Genomic DNA, 10,115 nt, shown 5'->3' with positions numbered 1-10,115 from the left:
AGCAGCACGTCTTAAGTTTCCTCAAAATGTTGGGTTCTGGTTTCCCACCTTTATTACAACCTTTGTCTATTTGGGTATGGGTGAATGCTTTCTCCACAGAAGGATATGTGCCTGAAACCATATTTGTTCATGATGCTGATTTATTTCAGTAAAGAATTGCATTTTTAAATTGCTAGGTGCATAAAATAAGAGAAGCAGCGTGGCTCAGTGGAAAGAGCATGGGCTTTGGAGTCAGGGCTCATGAGTTCGAATCCCAGCTCTGCCACTTGTTGGCTGTGTGACTGTGGGCAAGTCACTTAACTTCTCTGTGCCTCAGTTCCCTCATCTGTAAAATGGGGATTAAAACTGTGAGCCCCACGTGGGACAACCTGATTCCCCTATGTCTACCCCAGCGCTTAGAACAGTGCTCGGCACATAGTAAGCGCTTAACAAATACCAACATTATTATTATTATTATTAAAATCAATCTCTCCATTAATTAAATCTGTCATTCTCCAATATGAGAAAGCTCAGAGTCAATAGTCCCTTTGGTAGCTCAGAAAGGGCCAGCAATTGTGCTGGGATTACCCAGTGAATCAATATCAGGGTCAAGATTCTATCTTGGGACTCCAGGAACCATGCCATGCTATTCAGACCTTGGCCATTTCAGGAGATTATTTCTCTGTCAAGTTGACAACTTTTTCCAGGAAGAGAGTGCTCCCAGTGAGTCTGTCAAAAACGTTCACCAGGAAGAGCCTGTTGAATCAAATGATCAGCAGGGGATAGAGCCAGCTTATGACAAAGATGGGCTTCATTACTGTGGCCTCTAATGCGTCTGTTCCCTTCTTGTCCACATCCAACACAGCTCTGTGAACCTCCTGCAAGGCAAAGTCCCAGCGTTATCCTTCTAAGAGCAGATGAGGGAAATAGAGGAAACCAGCACGTCTCCCCTGGGGGAGGGCAGGAGAATACTCAGCAATGTGTCTGTTAGATTTGTGGCTGTTAATTAAACCCTGGGAAAGATTGGGGACCCAGGCCTTCTGCTTCCCCTCCAAGGGCCTTTCTTTTGGCAGCATCTGTAGTTGCCCATAGCTGGTGGCTTCCCCAGGGGCTCCAGTTCCTTGCTGTCCAAGAGTCCTGAATTGAAGACAGTAAAGTGGAGGGATCTGTTAGGCCCCCCCAAATCAGTCAATTGTATTTTCTGAGCACTTACCATATGCAGAGCACTGCTTGGGAGTATACAATATAATGGGGTTGATAGACATGTTCCCTGCCTACGATCTTAGAGTCTAGAGGATGTGAAGTTGCCTTAGCTGCAGTGGCTGGGACCTCAAATCCCCAACTTCCACTAGAAAAGACTGAAAAAGGAAGTACTGAGAAGAGCCCTATTTCTCCCTCTGGCTTGTCAACTTACCAGAAGGCTCTCCCACTACCTCAGCCCAGTAAGAAGGGCTGAGTTCCCCAGTAATTAAGGTGTGAAGCTGCTTTCCTTCTGCTGAGATGAACATGGTTCACCCTCTACCCCCCTTTCTTTTTTCAGGTCTTCCCCAGAGCCTGAAGAGCAGCAATGGATCCCATCTTGGTTTTGCACTGGTAAGATAAAGAGAATCGTGCAGAAAATCACTGAAGAATGCAGCATTTTTTTCCTCATGAGGTATAGAATTTATTCCCCAAATCCCAGTAGGTTCTTGAGAATCTGTGCAGACCCAGGGAGGCCATTCCCTATAGAAGCTGTAGGAGCAACATGGCATAGTGGATAAAGCGTGGGCCTGGGAGTCAGAAGGTCATGGACTCTAATTCCAGATCTGCCATTTCTCCACTGTGTGCCCTTGGACAAATCACTTAATTTCTGTGGGCCTTAGTTGCCTCATCTGTAAACTGGGGATTGAGACTGTCAGCCCCATGGGGCGCTGGGGCTGTGTCCAATCCAATTTGCTTGTATCCATCCCAGGGCTTAGTACAAGTGCCTGGCACATAGTAAGCACTTAATAAATACCATCATTATTATTCTCGATGGTCGGCAATGTCTATTTGGGTCCAGTAAGCACGGGCCTGGGAGTCAGAAGTACCTGACTTTTAATCCCAGCTCATCCACTTTGCTGATCTATGACCCTGACTTGAATCAGCATTCATCCTTTCTCCCATCCCCACAACACATATGTATATATTTTTATATATACATATATATATGTGTGTGTGTGTGGATATACATATATGTGTGTGTGGATATATATATATATATATAGAGAGAGAGAGAGAGAGCACTGTAATTTATCCCCACAGCACATATGTATATAGCTGTATATATCTGTAAATGATTTACTTATGTATATTAATGCTGTCTCCCCCCTACATTGTGAGCTCACTGTGGTCAGAAAATTGTGTCTGGTTAATTTTACTCTCCCAAGCACTTAGTATAGTGCTTTGCACACAGTAAGCGCTCAAATACAATTGAATGAATGAACATAGGTTGGTGTGATGCTTCAGAAATAAACAAAGACGATCACATGGAACCTTAAACGGAAATGACATTTCTACTGTAAAGTGTTCATCTCTACAATGGGAAAAAGAAGTCATTGAAGGTTGTGGGTTTGCTTTTGAAACCTTCAGGTTATGGCTCCCAGTGAACTTGGATAGATCAGCCCAAGCAGTGAAGACATCACGAATGCCGAGCTGGAGAAATACTCTCTTCAGTTCATAATCACCAGAAATGGAAATCTTTGGAAGATACAAGTTCGCTGTTCTAGAATGAGAAGGAAAAAAAAAACCCTACAAGTTGAAACATTGCTCCACTGATATCTTCCCCAGTACAATATCTGGAAAACCTTTGTCTGACTTCTTGTTTGGAAGAATTCACCTTGCTAGGATGGCCCTTTGCTGGGGCCGATATTGATTTGGGTTAACGTCCAGTGACCTTGTTGAGCACAAACACTTGGTAACATCAGCATTCTCCCTGTTTCCAAAGTCCACAACCTTGGCATTAGCCTCACTCTTTCAACTCTTTTATCCAAGTTATTACTAAATTCTGTCGATTCTGACATAGACAAAGAGCGGCCTGCATTCTCCCCAGTTTCAGCTCTGCACAGATAAAAAGGAGAATATGCAGGACAATATTCCCTTCCTCTCCTTCCCTCTCCACCATCTCTCCTTCCTCCTTTTTTCCCCTCCTCTTTTTACCTCTGTTCCTCTTCCCCCTTTGCAGCATCCAGGTCAGTATTCATTCATTCAATTGCATTTATTGAGTGCTTATTATGTGCAAAGCACTGGACTAAGTGCTTGGAATGTACAATTTGGCAACAAATAGAGACAATTCCTGCCTAACAGTGGGCTCACAGTCTAAATGAGGGAGACAGACAGCAAAACAAAACAGAACAAAACAAAACAAAACAAGTAGTCTGGTGTAAATATCATCAAGTACTCCACTCCAAGTCAGCTCTTGCATTGGAGGAGAAAATTTGGCACCACTGATGGTATCTAAACCAAGTTCTCTAGATACTTTTTTGTTTTTAGATAAAAGAAATGAACATGAAGTGAAATGTACAGGAAAAATGATAAATTAATTTAAAATTGCCTTTTTTTTGACAGTCATACTTGGGAAATTAATGAAAAGTAAAATTCCTTTAAGGCATTTACTCCTCTTCATACTCACTTGCCACTTTGAAAAAATTGGAATACTTGGGCCAGCTGTTACCATAAGCTCATTTTAGGCAAGGATCATGGCTGCTAATTCTGCTGAATTATACTCTCCAAAGTGCTTAGTACAGTGCTCTGCACATACTAAGTGCTCAATAAATATAATAATGTTGGTATTTGTTAAGCGCTTACTATGGGCCAAACACTGTTCTAAACTCTGGGGTAGATACAAGGTAATCAGGTTGTCCCCCGTGGGGCTCACAGTCTTTATCCCCATTTTACAGATGAGGTAACTGAGGCATAGAGAAGTAAAGTAACTTGCCCAAGGTCACACAGCTGACAAGTGGCAGAACTGGGGTTAGGACCCTTGACCTCTGACTCACAAATCCATGCTCTTTCTATTTGATTGATTGGATGAAACACACAGAAAAATTATAATGGGGTGGTTTTTACTTTTTATTGGGGGAATCAAAGTAGCAGTCCTGCGAGTTGGGTTGCAGGATTCCTGGTGCCCATTTCCCACTGTTGACCCCCCAGTACTCATCCTCCATCTGAGGGAGCTATACATAGCCTCTCCATGAGATCAGAAGGTGGGTGAAGCTGATCTATAGCTGGGCAACCTGGGGCTGTACTCAGCCCATAGCCAATGGCTAGCTGAGCTGGTGGAAGGCAGACGGGGGCTGTGCTCAGCTGACATCCTGAGCACAGTTGCAAGTATAAGAAGACGGGAGGAGAAAGGCTGTCTGGCCAGAAAAAGGGGTGGGGCAAAGAGAATGAGCCACTTTGGGGACAACTCTGTCAGCCTGCCTTCCGGCCCCTGAAATCAATCGCACCTCCACTGAAACTCCCCAATTTGAGAGAGAATCCAAGATTGACAGGGGGGGGCTCGTGTCTGCCTGATACAGTCTACTGCCAGCTCAAAATACTCCTGTTCACCCACTCTCCTGCAATGGGACAGGGGTCTCTTTCTGTGCTGGAAAATCACCTGAAAAGTGCTCCTCCTCTGACTCCCTGGATCCATCTGCTGCTCCCTGACAAACCATGAGCTGTGTCAGGAGCCTAAGCATGACCCGGTTCCCCAACACTCACTGAAATGTGCCATTCGATCACCCCATCCCTCCCTGATCCCTACACAAAATTTCCAGATCAACATCTTTCAACTCAGCAACACTGTGAAGAAATCTGGGTTATCAGCACTGCAGGACACAAAGTATGTGGGACAGAGCCTGGAATGGAATGTGACCCGAAAAGAAGAGTTTTTTAAAAAGAAAAACTACTGAGGAATTGTTCATCCTGCTTCTCGTTCCCGTCCCTTGTAGACCAGAAATCGTAAGAACTGTGAATGACATTTTTTCCCCTAAGTATGGTACTTGTTTGTCAAGGACTCCTGTGTCTGTGTGATGCTGTCATGGTAACATCTATCACCATGAGCATACTATATCAGTTTCCTGCTTGAGGTGCTTGGAGTTTATTGGGTGTGGGAAAATTTTCCCTGAGAATGAAACTGCAAAAAGTTCTCAGGTGTGTGGAAAAGAATGAAAATGAAAGGGAGGCAGGGCTGTTTATCCATTTCTGTGCCTTAGGCGTGATCTCCCTAAAATCTTGCCTGCTCCTCTCCAAACCCTCCCTCCTCCTGCCCCTTTTCAACTCTCCCATATTTTCTGGCAGTACCTCTAAGAGATCTCCTGCCTTCTCTCAAAATCCACCCCCTCCGTCTTTGCATCAGATGCCAGCCCTTTGCACCTTATCAAAGTACCTGCCCCCTTCCTGATGATCATCTTCAACTGTACTCTCTCCAATTACTTTTTCCCTTGATTACTGTATCAGCCTCCTTGCTGACTTCCCTCCCCCCATCTCTCCCCACTCCTGTCCATACTTCACTCTGCTGCTCAGATCATTTTTCTACAGAAAGGTTCAGCCATTCTTCCCACTGCTGAAGAACCTCCTATGGTTGCCCATGCAAGTCCACATCAAACAAAAACTTCTTACCATCAGTTTTAAATCACTAAGTCTCACTCTCTCCTGCCTTTCCTCACTGCTCTCCTACTATAACCTAGCCCTCACAATTTGCTTCTCTAATGCCAAGCTACTTACTGTACCTCGATCTATCTCACCACCGACCTCTTGCCAGTATCTTGCCTCTGGCTTGGAAGGCCCTCCCTCTTCATATCCATGGATAATCACTCTCCCCAACCTCAAAGACTTATTGAAGGCACATCTCCAAGAGGCCTTCCCTGACTAGGCCCTCATTTCTCCCATTCCCTTCAACATCACCCTTACATGAGGATATTCTCCCTTTATTCACCACCCTCAGTCCCACAGCACTTATGTACGTGTCCAATATTTATTTAGATTAATATCTGTCTCCCTCACTAGGCTGTAAGCTCCTTTGGGCAGGGAATGTCCTCTCCTAAGTGCTTAGTACCATGCTCTGCACACTGATCAATAAATATGATGGACTGATTTCCTTTAATGTATTCACCTCCCTTCCCCAGAACACTGACCCCTGTTCACAGTGTACTGTCCATAAAACACTGTCTTCAAAGCACTGTCCACAGAGCCCTGTAATTCTCTCACATTTCAGACTTCTGAAATGTGAGAGAATTACAGGGCTCTGTGGACAGTGCTTTGAAGAAGTCTGAAATGAAACTCAGGGCCCAGTCATTGGAAGGTGGCCTCCCGACGTGGAGAAGCCATCTAGTTCTGAATCTCCTTTGTTGATATCAGCCCCGAGTGGTCCCTGATTTCCAGCAGTGGTCTTTCTGTTTTGTGGCCAGAGTCTCCCCTCTCCACACAGACCTCCAGCACTACAGCAGAAAGCAGTACCTGTCAGAAAGGATCTACACAGCAGCTACAGAACTGAGGGTAACCAGTTCCAAACAAGCTAAAGCTCGAATCTGGGATCCCAGACTCTCTCCTTCCCTCCTGTAACATCCTCCAGGTTGGGGTGTCTACTTTAGATCTGAGCTAGCAGCAGGCCTCGTACATGTAGACAGAACCAGAGGGATACTACTCCGGGTCCATATTCTTTAGAGATTCACTTGCAGCCAAGCAGGCTTTGCTGAATGATTCCTCTCAGGATGAATCAGCCCAGGGAAGATTCTGCTAACCCAAGGCCCTCCCCAGGAAAAGCCACTCTTTGCAACTTCAACCCTCTCTTCCAGAAGTTTTGAAAATGGCCCGTGGCTACTGCTTTGCCTATTGCTCTGTCTAGGCTAGCTCAGCTCTGACATCAGCATGGCTCAGTGGAAAGAGCATGGGCTTTGGAGTCAGAGGTCATGGGTTCGAATCCCCGCTCAGCCACTTGTCAGCTGTATGACTTTGGGCAAGTCACTTCACTTCTCGGTGCCTCAGTTACCTCATCTGTAAAATGGGGATTAAGACTGTGAGCCCCACGTGGGACAACCTGATTCCCCTGGGTCTATCTCAGCGCTTAGAACAGTGCTCAGCACATAGTAAGCACTTAAATACCAACATTATTATTACTCCCACAGCATGAAATTGTTTTTTCATCACCGTTATGGGTGACGCAGTTGAGAGATCCGCCCGAGCCGGGGGGTAGGGAGACAGACAGGGACATGGCCCCTGACAGCCCATGGATACAGAGTTAAGCGCAGGAGTGCTTGCCTGAAGGAAAATAACTTCTTATCTACGCCACCTCTCACAGAGCTCGGCTGAATTCAGATCATCCAGACGAGGTTACTCACCGGACAAAGTCTGTTGTATAGCGCCCTGGCCCAGGCTTCTCATATCAAAGATGGGCTTACAAAGCCTTCCCTCCACTGCTACCTATTAATGAGAACATTATGGAACTCCTTTTGGGTACCAGCTCAGGGTAAACACCATGGACCCCGCTATCCGAGTTTTGGAATTCCCATCTGCCGCAGAGGAACGGTCCTTTTACTTGGCTATGAGCAGATCTGTCATTCCAGGGGATTGGCATACTTCTGGTTGTTTTACCTCACCTAACATACTTTGATTTCTTCTGCTGCGAGAGTGCAGTGAGAAAGAAGTAATTAGAGATATGCTTAAATCTGCTAATGCCCCATGGACTGTTGCTGTGGTGGCAAAGTGAAATGTCTGTGGTAAATATTCTGCCCCACAAGGATGATTGGTTGAAAAGAAGCCAAGGCTCCTGAATGCTTTCGTGTCTGGAATCCTTTATTGACTGGAGAAGTAGTGTGGCCTAGTGGAAAGACCATAGGCCTGGGCCTCAGAGGGTCAAGAGTTCTAATTCCCGCTCAATCACTTGTATGCTGTGTGACCTTAGGCAAGTCACTTGACTTCTCTGTGTCCCAGTTACCTCATTTACAAAACAGGGATTAAGACTGTGAGCCCCATGTAGGATAGGGACTGTGTCCAACCTGAAGAGCTTGTATCTATCACAGAGCTTAGAACTGTGCCTGGCACATAGTAAGCATTTAACAAAATTTTTTTTTTTAAAGTGGTGAAAGAAGAGAATATCTGCTCCCCCCTCACCCTGATGAAACTCTGTTCTTGTAATCGCGAGCCCATATTTCACTGCACCTGGATGTGTCCTTGAGAACAATTCTCTTTGGACTTTCACCTAGAACTCCTCCTCTCCCAAGCTTGGTTCTCCATAAATGTTAACCCATGGAACCCAAAGTCCCGACATTGCTAGTGGACAAATGCACTGCCTGAGCCATTCCTTGTACTAGCCCTGTGAGATGGGCAAGAGTTGGGAATCCTTGTGTTTAGAGGAGAAGAGTGGAGGCTGAGAGGATATCTACAGAGGTTAGAAAGGGACTCAAAGTCAGGAGTTGGGGAGAGGAAATAGGGCACAAAGAACCAACTCCCAGAAAGCTGCAATTCCTCAGAGAGATTTTTTTTCTCTTGGCTCTATAGCTTTTCCAAATCATTCAATAATTCAGTTATTTTTATTTCTTCAATGTTATTTGTTAAGTACTTACTGTGTGCCAAGCATGGTATCAAGTGCTGGGATAGATACAAGATAAACAGGTTGGATGCAATCTCTGTTCCATATGTCTAAGTCGAAAGGAGGAGGATTCAATCCCCATTTTACAGATGAGGTAACTGCGGCACAGAGAAGCTAAGTGACTTGTTCCAGGTCACATTGAAAGCAGGTGGCAGAGCGAGGAATGGAATCCAGTTCCTCTGTCCTCCAGGACTGCGCTCTATCCACTAGGCATCCACACCTCAAATTCATTATATCCGAAGAATACCTCATCTTCCCCCTTAAACCCACTCCTCTCCCTGATGCCATCTCCGCCAACACCACCACCATCATCCCATTTCCAGGACTCAACAACCTCACTATCTTCCTCAATTCCTCACAGAGTTTGGACTCTCACATTCAATCTACTACCAGAACCTCCCAGTTCTTTGTCTACAAATATCCCAGATCTGCCCCTTACTCTCCACCCAAACAGCTACATTGCCCATCCAAGTTCTGACCATATTGCGGCTAGACTTTCACACCAGCCTTTACCCTGATCTCCCAGTCTCCATCCTCTCCCCCCTCCAATTGATTCTGCATACCATCTTCTCAAATTGTTATATTGCACAAGTCTCTCTATTCCTCAGAACTATAATAATAATAATAACGGTATTTGTTAAATGCTTACTATGTGCAAGGCAATGTACTAAGCCCTGAGGTGGATACAAGCAAATCGGTTTGGACACGGTCCCTGTCCCACGTGGGGCTCACTGTCTCAACTCCCATTTTACAGATGAGGAAACTGAGGCACAGAGAAGTTAAGTGACTTGCCCAAGGTCACACAGAAGACAAGTGGCGGAGCTGGGATTAGAACCCAAGACCTTCTGACTCCCAGGCCCATGTTCTATCCACTATACCATGCTGAAACTCTCCCCACTGGGCTTCAGGGCTCTTCTCCAATTCACCCCACTTTGCATAGCAGCTTTCTTCTTCTTCTGCCATTCCCCAGTTTCCCCTCTCCTTTTCTTCTTCCCTAAGCATCTAACTGTACCTTGCTCTCCCCCCTCCTGGCTCTGACCCCTTGCTAATGCTGCTCCTTGATCCTGGAACTTTCTCCCTCCACAAATCAAGCATAGAATATCCTCCCCATATTCAGATTCCTCTTAAAATCTCACTTCGGCTAACAAGCCTTCCCTTATTAATTCCCAGGACATTTCAATTTATTAACCATCTCTACTATTTATGTATTTATTGGACAAATGTTGATTGCTCTGGGTTCAATTATTTATTTTGATTATTTTCTTCATGTACCTGTCTTCTGTGTTGAAGTATAAGCTCCCTGGGGGCAGGCATCACATCACTTCTTTATTTTGTATTTCCCAAGCACTTAATACATGCAGAGCACCCAGTGAGTGTTCAATATATAATAATAATAATGATGATAATAATGGTACTTGTTAAGCACTTACTATGTGCCAAGCACTGTTCTAAGCACTGGTGGAGATTTAAGGTAATCAGGTTGTCCCACAGTCTTAATCCCCATTTTACAGGTGAGGTAACTGAGGCACAGAGAAGTTATATTGCT

Source organism: Ornithorhynchus anatinus, chromosome 1 (genome assembly GCF_004115215.2).
Source record: "Ornithorhynchus anatinus isolate Pmale09 chromosome 1, mOrnAna1.pri.v4, whole genome shotgun sequence".
NCBI lineage: Eukaryota > Metazoa > Chordata > Mammalia > Monotremata > Ornithorhynchidae > Ornithorhynchus > Ornithorhynchus anatinus.
Note: the sequence above shows the minus strand (reverse complement) of the source record.